Consider the following 12,830-nt stretch of genomic DNA (forward strand, 5'->3'; position numbering starts at 1 on the left):
TTTTTAATTTATTATTACTGTTACACATAATATTAAATGTATGGAGATAATTTCTTAGAGCAACCTATAATTTTTTTATATATATATTGAAATAATTTTGTTAAACTTTTATATAAAAAGCCTAGATATTAAGAATTGAATAAATTTTGTGAAAAGAAAATGGCGATATTAAATAGTAATTTATTTACGGGATAAATGTGTTATCATTAATAAATGTAAGTATAATATCATACTCAGATAAAAAGTAAATAATTACAAGTCAAATATAATAAGCGTAATAGAGATAATAGGCTAAATACTGCCTGTGTCCCGTACATTTCTTTACAGTTAATATTTTGGCCCGTGCCATCCATTTCTTTACATTCCAAAAATAGTAAACTTTTAATAATATAAAACACTATTACACCCACTAACTTCCTCCACTCTCTCAAATTTATTATTAAATATTAAAAGGTTCCACTACTTTAACCATTTTTCATCATTTTTCATTACTTTATCTACTTTTATATATATATATATATATATATATATATTGGTCTCCGTGCCCACCAGAGATGTAAACATCCTGATGGGATGGAGGGAGTATGATTTGTAGATTTTATAATTATAATCTAATTTTATTATGGAACTTTAAATCATTCTTTTTTTACTTTTCTTTCTCGTTCCAAGTAATTATAGTTGTGATACAATCACTAAATTAATTGTTTTTTTTGAATCAAAGGAAATTCATTAATTATGTAAACTTTCAGACAATAGTATCTCCAACAATGACTTGGAGGAGATGGAAAATCACAGAAACTGTTTACATCACAGGGCATTCTCGCCATATAATGGGCTACCCTGTTCGCTTTGTTTCTGATAAATCTAGCAGCTAATCTTTCTTGTCCTTGGAGAAGATCCCTGCATTGCTGTACCATATGGCCAAACTCCAGTCTGTTCTCCTTCGGGTGCTGCAGCTCTTGAACACTAACCAAAGAATCACTTTCGATAATCACTCTCCCTGTTGTTCGCTCATTGGCCCATGTTAGAGCTTCAAGAATACCTAACAACTCTGCTTCAATAACAGGCACTTCACCTTCAATCTTCAACGTCTTCCCAACCATGTACTGGCCCCTGTGATTCCTTCCAACCATCCCCAATGCGAACCAATTCTGAGAGCTAGGCACAGCTGCATCAACATTTATTTTCAAACAACCATGTTCAGGTGGTCTCCATATGCTATTATCTTCTTGTCTGACACTTCGCACCGTTGTTCTTTGATGTCGTTTTTTGTTCACTTCTTGCCACTCCTTGATTTGGTTTTGCTTCCTTCCATAGTTGCTGCTGGTGTCATGACTTTGTTTTCAAATATATGTTTATTCCTCCTGTACCAAATCCCTGATAGTGTAGTAGAGATAGTAACCAACTCTTCCTTAGAACCACTTGATAGTTTTGAAGGAGCCATTCACTGCTATCTTCGATATTCCAGTTATCTATACTAACTCCCATGTGTTGCCAGCAACTCCTGGCAAACTGACATTCAAAAAATAAATGTCGCAAGTGCTCAATCTCTCCCGTGCACATACTGCATATGATTGGAGATTGGATACCTCTACTTCTCAGCCGAATTCTTACTGACAACGTATTACGACAAAACCTCCATAAGAAAACTTTGGTTTTATGAGGGATCTCTAACTTCCATATCACACTTCAGCCTCGTGATTGTTGAATATCATCTTCTACTAGGTGATGTTGACACCACTAAATTAATTGTTATTTCATGTTTTGAGTGAATTGTAACATTTATAAATTTGACTTTTCGGAATTAAGATACAAATAAAATAAAAAATAATGTCTAAGGAACAAATTATCTATTGGTTTATTTTTGAAATACTAATATAAACGTAACATATAATAGGACATGATTATTTTTTAATAATATAAATAAAAAATAATGTAATCATTAAAAATTTACAGTAAGAATATTATGGAGTTAAAGTAAGATTTGAGCAAAGTTTCACTTAAATTATTTTCAGGTAATAACTGACATAACATCTAAATTAACGACAAAACAGCCTAATGAATCCAAAATGTCAACATTTTTTTAAGATTAAAAGTCATGGGATCACAATGAGATTCAACCACAATTTTTGACTTGCAAAGGGCAAATTAGTATTAATTAAATTGCATTTTCTTTATTAAAATTTTATTTTAATTTGTTTAGTTATTTTACAAATTTATTCTAAATTAAACAAGTCTAATTATTTTACCAACCTATTTTAATTAAAACATATATGATTATTTTAATTTAAACACATTTTTAGACTTGCTTTTTAAAAAAATATTTTTATTTAAACATATATACCAGGACTTCTCATTTCACAAGTTTTATTATTATATTTTACTTTGATAAGACTAACTATTTACAAATTTATTTTAATAAACATACATATAATTATATTAATTTAAACATACATATGGAGATTACTTATTTTTAAAATTTTAATAATTTAAATTCAGAATAAAATATATATAAAAAAAATTTAAAATAACCGACGTACCCAGATATATAAGCTAGGTAAAAAAAACTAATATGAAAAGGGTAGTGCTCGTACTACTCCCTACAATTCATTGGGACGACAAATATTTTTTTGTCCACTATGCTTTTTGTACGAGGTAAATATTAAGCATATTTTCATAAAAAATATTTTTTTTTAAAAAAAATAATAATATTTGAATTTTTGTTCGAAAAAAAAGAATTTTTAGAATCTATCTATATACTCTTTATTAATAATCGAAACCATATATAATTTGGTGCTAAAAGTAAGTACCAAATTTGATATTTACCTGATATAAGTTGACTTTTATTTCCAATAAATTTTGTTTTTAACACAAAACAAATTGACTTCAATTCTCTGTAAAACTTATTTATAAATTATATTAAAAATTTATTAAGTTGCGTTAAATTAAATAAAATAACATATATTTACTTTTATTTTGAAAAACTATTAACTACAAAGTAAACTATTAAACACGAATTTACTTTTATTCTCTGTAAACTTTATTTTCTATAATATTATTTTAAAAATAATTAAGTAATAGCAAATGACTTTAGTAACATTTATTAACTTTTAAACTAAAAACTATCAATTTAACGACTGTATTTGTTTGTGTCCATCACAATGTTTATTTACTTTAAATTAAAAAATATATTTTAACAGTAAAAAATTTATGGGCTGTATTTAGATTATTAAGTAATATTAAATTAAATTTAATAACATCTATTTACTTGTAATTTATAAATTAATTTTTATCGATAATTTAGTAATATTAAATAAACTATATTGAAAAGGCTAATTATAAGATAATTATCAAATTATATTAATTAATATTAAATTACTATTGAAAAGATATTTGGTTTATAACATAGAGATACAATTCGTTTCACAAAAATAAAACTTATATGTTAGATTATTATATCAAGTAATACAATACAAAACTAGAATTATAGTGGAAAATTTCATAACTGATTCGATTCTTTTTAACCACATAACTATTTTTTGCAAGTACCAATTTAATATTGATATTAATATATTAATTTTATTTCATATTTTGCACGGATTATGAATAATTCTCTATAAATATTAATTCGATATTTTTAGTCTCGGCCCGCGTGTGACACGAGTTATCAACTATCTATATTAATAAGCAAACCATGTTTATGTCCTAAATTTTGGTACTCACTAGAAAATTATACAATTATTTTTAAAATTTTATGTAATAAAATCTGAACTAACAAAAATTAATTTTTATTTTCTGTAAATTTTATTTCCCTTCAATTTTTATTTGTTGGTGAATATCCAAACGTCGGTTTACTTTAAAATAATCGTATTAGTTAGTTAACATGTCGGATTTATATAAGTAAATAATTAGGTGCATGAATAACCTGAACTATACGGTGAAATTTTTGAATTACGATTTACTTCGATTTTTTTAACTACATATTTTTAAAAAAATAAAAAAAATAAATTGGATACCCATTTGACAAATGCGTATCTAGTACAAAACACGATACCCAAATGACAAATGCGTATTCGAAAACGGTATTTTCAGTCATCCAGTTCCAGAATGGGTATTTTCAGCAATTTGCATCAAAAATTTGTTATTTTTAACATTTTTTCGATTCAGGTTGGGATGCCAAATGTAGGCAAATCTAGTCTTTTCAACAAAATTGTCAATACCAGCAGAGAACTACCCCTTCTGTACCATTGAACCCAATGAGGCCCGAGTGTACATTCCGGATGAGAGGTTTAAATGGCTTTGCCAATTATATAATTAACCAAGCAGTCGGGTTTGGGACTTAATTGACAATATATTGCGTGGCCTTTTTTTAGCGAATTAGGAATTGCTATTATGAAAATTGCATAAGCTCCTCGATTCCAAAATTGTTTCTACTTTTTTTTTACCCTTCTCTATTATGAACGATACTAGCTTGTCTTTTTTTAAAAAAAATATTAATTTAGCAATATTTGGTATCACACGAGTAGGCATTCGCGTTTGATGATTGGATGATTGAATATGTATAAATGTACCCGACCGACCTTTCCCTCCCTTGTTCTCTTATGTGATTACTACCAAGCCAGCATGTATAATGGGGCCGACCATGTAATTTTAATTCACATTTTTTTTTGTTTATCAATAGGTTTCTGGACAGTGCGCAGGTATGAAGTGTAATTTCCAAAATTTTGAAATATATATACTGCTTAACTAGAAAATTTTGAAATATCAGCCCTGGTAATTGTGCTTTTGCTTTTCAATTGTTTTTCTTTTGTTATAGGTGCTTTTGATGATCCAGAAACTACACATGTTGATGACATTGTGGATCCCGTGAGGGATAGAGACCATTAGTCAAGAACTACGGCTCAAGGTAATTTTTATCCATAGGAACTCTGGCTTGAATAACCCTGAAAAGCCATCTCTTAAATTCTTCAGCATATAGTTCTACGTAATATATGTTCATTGTCAAAGAACGCATGATTACTTAAATAGGCGAATATGTAAGTATTTAATGCATCTTGATAGGGCTGACATCGTCGTCTCCATTGAATTTGCTCAATGTTGTTAAAACCAAATCACAAATGTAACTTTTGTAATGTTTTAGTAATTTTGGTATTTACGATGAAACATAGAAACAGACAAACTTTCCCTTTCAAAGATTAGATGTTGTATAAGTGCTAAGTTTGTGAGAGGATGTACTATGATTGCACCCAGTTATAAGAACATCAGAATAATTGTACTGCTTTTAATTAAGTGGTACATGTACCATGTAGTATTATGCGTGCCAAAATGATTTGTTTGAACAATTGATATAAAGACTTGCAATTATATACCTTCATATTTTGAAAATAGGATTAGCAACTTCTGCTCAGTTTTGTAATGTATTCAACTGGGAGGGAGGAAGGGAGGGATCGAGGGGGGGGGGGGGGGGAGAGAAAGAGAGTAGGATGCATTAGGACCTTCTCCTTGAATCCCTGGTCACGTGGCAGTCTTGTGCACCATGTTGCGACCTTTAATCCAGTTTTAATGTAGGTAATATATGTAGGATACAGATTAAGGACTACATTAGTTGTTTCATGGTGGTCAGGAATTTTCAACGTCGGAATTTTTCATTAATTATAGCATGCGTCCACATCCTGTTTAATTTTGACTAAATTATTGGCATGGTTCTTTCCATAAGAGAAGGTTCGAAGCTTTCTTTAGTTCAATGACTTTTACTTAGCGGGGTTCCGCTTATATGCATTACTAAATGGAAATATGGAGTTAGATAATTATAGTTCTATCAAGCATTTAATTGGCCATATGATGGACATCCATGTCCCTTTTGAGATTTCTGGTAGAATTTACTGCAGATTAGAAATGGCCTTTAATACTATGAAACATTTTAGAGATGAGGAGTTTGATAATAAGATTGCTTTTTAAGCTTTCCTTGTTCAATCCAAGGACTTGTTCTTGACATATTTGTTATAATTGTTACCATGTACTGTGTTTCTGTGAAAAATCCCCCATAGTTCCTATAAGGAAAGTGTAGCAGATTATTGCAGTTGTTTCAATTGGAATAGATAAACCATTGGTTTGAAGTTTTTGGGACTATCAATTTTACTTTTTATGTAAAAGTTAAAACTAATGGTACAATTTTTGTAACTCAAGGAGCTTGAGTTCATGGCAAGAAGATTAGAGAATGTGGAGAAGAGCATGAAGAGGAGCAATGACAAGAAATTAAAAGTAGAGCATGAGTTGTGGCTTAAGGTTTGTGAGATTGACATTCTTATCGAGCGATACATCTTTAATATTTTAATTTATGGTCCAAAGACTTGGAATGTTTTTTCTCAAATGCTTACCTTACATATAGGTCGCTTAAGTTTTGACATGACAGATTTTCTGAATTATGCGTAGCTAAAACAGTTGCTCCAAATTGATTTCTCACAATTTTTGCTGTTTAGCACTGAAATTCTGTTCCAGTTTATGCAATAGTAAATCTACTGCTTGATTGGATGAATGTTTTTTTACGAAGCCAGCCATTGTTTCTCTTTTCGTTGCTGATGGCATTCAAATTTGACGAGAATATGGAACTTAGTTAGCACAGTTATAATTCCTCTGGCATTTGTCTTGAATTATGTAGGTCCATATCTGGTTAATTTTTTATAAGATATGTTGCCAGGTTTTTACGAACTCATGGTCTCTTCTGTTATCTTCAGTCTTCTTAAAAACTCTTTTCCCATCCATTGCTCACTGGGCTACACATACCAATATACAGGGATGGGGCTTAAAATTGTACCCTTTATTCTGAATTTTACAAAAAAAAAGGATGCAGCTATTTAAATTCAGAGAAGTCATCAGGCCGCTTTTTCCCATCTACATCAACATATCTGATTACTTGAATCGTAATCATTTACCATCATACTACTATCATATATTTTGCTTCTAGTAACCAAGTACATCAAACTAACTGACAAAGTAGGTGTTCTTGACTTGCACTAACATGTAAATTGATTAAAGGTAATTGCTCTGGTTTTTATTAAACTACCATTTGCGCAAAATATTGTTAGCTGTGGTTTGACGTGGAAAATAATTTAACTAAGACTTCATTCGAAATTAAAGGGCTAGTACCTTAACTTGTTTTCAGTCAAAAAGAAAACTTAAGTCAACACACCTGCATTTAAAATAATTCAGGTCAAAAGCTGGCTCGAGGAGGAAAAGGATGTGCGATTAGGAATATGGAAAGCTGCTGAAATCGAGATATTAAATTACTTTTCAATTGCTGACAGCCAAACCTGTGGTTTACTTGGTGAGTTTTCCATCGCCAAGTAAAGTAAATTTAGCAATGAGTTTGTGGCACTGCTTATAAACTTCTACTAAAACACATATATAATGATTTGTTGATAGTGTTTTCTTCATTTTGTGTATTTAGAAATTGATATTATATACCTTTGACAATAATTAGGCATGTCCTATCTATTACACAACATCCTACTAGTAATTCTATTTTCTTCTTTTTGCCAAAATTGATCATCATCCTCAATCTGATACTGTTTAAGTGAATAATTTTTTAAGCTCCATCCCAGATTTTATATATATCCTCCGGATGAATATTGTATACTGTAAGTTGCAATGTACAGTTTAAGGCTTCAGTAAGAAGAAATGTCCGGATTCTGATTTCTGAATAGTATTTATGGTGAACAAAGATTGGATTCTTCTTGTAGTATTGTTTGATTAGTTGAAAAACCCTCTTTGAAAATTAAGCCTGAATTCTCCTTGTCCCTTACAGTTTTTCCAGTTTTTAGATATTGTCACACTACACGTCTGATATCTGATTACAGGAAATGATTATAAAAATATCCTCATATTCAGGCTGGAGATATGCCTGTATGTAAATTTGAATTCAATGTACAGCTGTTATCTTTCTAAACTTGTTGCAGTTGTGTTACAACTTACAAGAATTCACACATACATACACATGTGTGTTTCATATCTCTACTCTCACATATCTGTGTAGGCACATTATAATGTGCATTGGACAAGTTGCAATCACACGAACAGAAATGATTACTTTGTTTGCAGGTGAATGTGAGTGAGAGAGATTATCAGAGAAAGAAGAACAATTTTCTTCCAAAGATCCATGCTTGGTATGTTTATGTTTATGACATACTATTGTTCAGTTTATGGTTACTTTCTGCAGTGTTTCTCATATAAATTATAACTAGTAGTCCAGTACTAATGCCAATGCTACCCAACTAGTATTAAGAGCATCTTCAACCCATTACACTATTTTGGTGTAATTTTTATATTAGATATTGTAAAAAATTACATTATTTTCAAATTCAACTCCAACTCACCAACACTAAATTTTACACCAATCTTGTACTATATAGATTATTTTATTATTAAAGTACAAAAGTAAGTTAAAAGTAATAAAGTGGTGGGATACGAATGGAACATATTTGTTTTAGTAAAGGATTACAAGGGCAACATGGAAATATACAAAAACTCAAAAATTTAGTGTGACAATAAATTTGGTGCAACTTTTGGTGTGATACCAAAATGGTGTAATTTTTTAGAGTTGAGCTTGCATAATAGTTTTACACCAAAATGGTGTAAATGTACATATTTAGAGTTGGGTTAGCGAGGGTCTAAGAGCATCTCCAGTGGACGTCCACCAGCATCAAAGTCCTTTTACAGGCCAACTCATCAAAATGCGGTCATCTTAAAAAAAATGGTCAATTAACTCCAATGAAAAGTCCTAGTCTAATTGATAGTAGGTTCTATTTAATTAATTTTAGTTTAGAATGTTATAAAAAAATAATTCTTAAACATCTTTTAATGCATTAATCAGTAAAGTAATAATAAAATATAAAAATTAATGAAATGGCCAATGCCCACTTTGATGGCCAAGACCACTTCTTTCCTCATTGCTCCAATGCATGGTAAGCCCAAAATAAGCTGCCCGAGTCATTTCACGTGTCTCGAGACACTCAAATGGGCAGCATCGGAGCTGCTGTAAGAGGATGTATTAATGTTTGGAATAAAAGTTACTAGATCTAAATATATGAAAACGTCAAGAGAAAAGAAAGCGCAGCCCTCTTTTGCAGGCCATTATTTAAGCATGTAAGGATTTTGGCTATCTGAAATCAGAAGTATGTGATTAGTTAAAGGAGTCTATATGTGCTTGTCTGACAATATATATTTAGAAAAAAGATATGAAAAAAAAATCAATAATAAACAAGACCATGGTTGAGGGCTTTATGCCGTGGTCTATAAAGTTGAACAAATTTTAGTGGGGGATTAGTGATTGATAATGATGTTTTAGCTCTGCAATGATTTTATCCTGATTTAGGATAATGCTTCAACAAAAATAAATATATTTGCTGTCCGGCATTTTGTTCAGGTTATGCCGATCTTTTTATCAGGCCAATGTAGAAAACGTGTGACCACTCACTAAGGTTCTATAATGCTTCAAGTTCAGTTCCTTCTTGGAAGGATTATTATCCTAATGACTTCGGTGTAATTCCTAATCTGTATATTATCTTAATTGTCTCTTTTTTATCTAATAAACGAGGAGAACAAAATTATAAGAAGATTAATGTGCTTCTTTAATATCAGTTTCTGATACATGTGCAGTTTTCATGTAGTTATTACCAACAATTATTACCATGTTCTCGGAGCTGCTATCAAGTTTAGGATCCTGACATTGGATAAAATAATATATCAATATGTTCTATAATCAGCTTCTGGTCAGTTACACTTTATATATGTTTAGGGTGCAGGAGCATGGGGTGAAAATATGATCCCTTTCAGTTGTGTGCTAGAAAGAAATCTTGCTGATATGCCTCCAGACGAAGCTGCAAAATACTGCATGGAGAAAGAGTTGCAAAGGTTAGTTCAGTATGGTGCTAGCTATGGAGAAATTGTAATTGTTTATGGAAAGTGCTATTTTAATGGCCATAGATGGCTCTTTAAATAGTGAAGCTGACATAGATAAACTGGGATGCAGTGCACTTCCAAAGATCAAACTGGATTCTCGGCCATCAATCTCATATCCTTTTTTACCGCAGGTCCTGACGAGGTATAATATCTGCTTGATTATCAATTTAAATATTGTAAACATTATAGTATTAATTCATTTGTTTGAATCTTTGATATGATGTTTTATATAATCTTTCTTACAGTTTGTTACAAAAGACCATGTCCACTGTTTTATTTCAAAGTTATTAACTTTATGATTTATTATTCCAAATCTTGGATTGACAAGCTTCTCTTGCGTTTGATATTGGCATCATCATGTTCACTTGCTGCAGTGTAGGTATTTCTCTCGTTTGCAACTTGCTGTGTCCGAAAATAATCATCTTACATCGAAAACCATAAAAAATAGTTTTAAGCAAAAAAAGATGGTGTAAACTTCATCCTTTGATTTCCAGGCTGCAGGGAAGTATAAACAGGAAGGGAAGATGTATGTGGTCCAGGATGGAGACATAATGTATTTAAAGTTTAATGTAACTAGTGGTGGGGAAGAAGTGAGAAACCATCCCTCCTGAAAATAAAAAATGGGACAACACATTATATATAAAATACCCTCTGGATACTTCATATGATTTGAACTAAGTTGTGATGTGTTGCTATCGGTTAATGTGATCTTCGTACTCGTCTACCTTATCCCAAAAATCAACTTGTCATCCTGCATTTCTATCACTAGCACCTACCACTGCTTATCCGGTTATCCTTTGTGATCAATTTTACAGTAAATGGAGTTATGCTTAAGGTGTCATGGCTGGAGTTTCCAGTCGAATATTCGGTGTGATTTGTATCATATGGTTCCCGTCTATAACTCGTTTAGCACTCTGCTCTGCTGCTTTTCATGTTAGATTGTGAGGTCCTTAGTCCTGATCAATTTGCCTAATTTCTATTTGTTTTTCCTCCAAAGAAACACAAAAATTTCTTCATCTTTCTATATATGTTGGCCTACTTAATTGACAAAAATAATGAAACACCATAAGAAGCACAATAATGTGGGGGTAGCACATTATGATTTATATAGCCCACATTATTTGAATGGACCAGGTAATTATTCTGTCAAGTCAGAATGAGTATGCAAAAGCTTGTTTGTCTTTTGTTTGTTTAAAGATCGTTGGTAAACTCCTTAAATGTATTTTAAATTATTGTAACCAACGTATCCATTCGTTTGGTGAAAATTGGTTCCACTCAGCTTAGTTCACGTGGAATGTTATACTCAGGTTCAACTTCTCATAAAAATAAATTTAATAATTGTGATTTTTTGATCCATTTTAGATCCTGAAAAAGGTTTTTTTTTAATACTATTTTGAGATTTTAAAATCATTAGCATTGAATATATACATTATTAATACCTTACTCCCAAATTTAAAAAAAAAAAAACGAAAACAAGTAATATCCAATGCAAATTTGAACCTAGCACGTGTTTTGTTCAAATTAAAGCAACAATTACCTATTTAATTTAAGTAATTTTTTGACGTAACTGCTAATCTTTATCAAATGTGCTAAGCACAGTATGCAAAGTAATTGTTTTTATCGAATATCTACTAATTTATGTCGAATGTGCTAGTTACATTATGTAAATTAGTTTAAATCTTCTTTTTCAAACGCATTTACTTATGATTTGCAATTATCATTTATTAAAAAAACGTTATTAACCAGCTAGAAAAATCTTTTAATTGCTAAGGTTGCATAGAGTTTTTGTTTTTTCAGAAAAATTGGGAGTGACTGATTCATAATTAATAAACTTTTTTTTTAATTTGACAGCAAAAAAATAAATCTCTATTATAAAAAATTGGCGACACACTAAGAGAATCTAGTAAGGGGTATTGAGACATAAATTTAGTAAAATCAAATTTTATCTTCTTTCATCATTAACTTTTCTGAAAATATAAAAAAATACCCATTTAAAATTTTAAAAATGTAAAGATATCTTTTGTCTGGTGTCCCCTAAACCGTCCCTGCACACATCATAATGATGCATGTTTTTCCATGTTACCATGGATCGGCCATATTTACTTGATAGATTAGTGCTATTACATGCATGTTCGCATGGATGATCATGGCCGCATGTCTGTGGTATGGACCCTACAGTAGCCGTGTTATTAGTTTACTGGCAATCATATGCAAAGGTCCCACTGTTTTGGTCCCACTTAACTAATGCTTCGTTATTATGCTCCCACCAACTTCACCTTAGGCGAGCCAACCGTGTATTTTTGTAGAGAAAGGATTTGTTCTTTTTTGCTAGAAATAATAGTAGTACAATCTTTTAGTTAATTTATCTGCTTCAGACTGGTAATCTGGTAGTTCGTTGAGTTTTTAAGTGTGAAGATATGAAATTCTTTTGGGCCACTTTCGAATATTTTGATGTTTTACCTCACCAAGTTCAAATCACGGGTGATGTTGTCACTCCCCCTCCTACCATCAAGTTTGAAGTTTAAATATTTCCTAAAGTTAAAGTATTTTATATATAAATTAATCAAAAGTCATATTTAAAAATATTTAAAAGCAGTTAATGCAATTTCCTGTATAAAAAAATAGTTAATGTAATTGGGTCGTATTTTTAAGAATAATTTTAGAAATCTCAAATTGATACGCAAAGTGGATCCCAAACGGCATGTATCGTGGTTTGGCTATAAATTAATTAATAATAATGGACCTTACATTCACATAAATTTCACCAATAAAAATATTTAAATTCCCAAATTACCCAGTCATCCAAGCCACGTTATTATGGACGAAATTTTGATAATCAATTTGGTATCCTTGGTACTATCCTGTTTTTCATA

The 12,830-nt window shown here is 30.8% G+C and overlaps 1 pseudogene; it reads left to right on the forward strand.

The window, feature by feature from the left end:
• The first annotated feature begins 4,058 nt into the window (after window positions 1-4,058).
• Window positions 4,059-10,279, forward strand: LOC141665064 (obg-like ATPase 1; annotated as a pseudogene).
• Window positions 10,280-12,830: the final 2,551 nt, after the last annotated feature.

Source organism: Apium graveolens, chromosome 6, assembly GCF_009905375.1.
Source record: "Apium graveolens cultivar Ventura chromosome 6, ASM990537v1, whole genome shotgun sequence".
NCBI lineage: Eukaryota > Viridiplantae > Streptophyta > Magnoliopsida > Apiales > Apiaceae > Apium > Apium graveolens.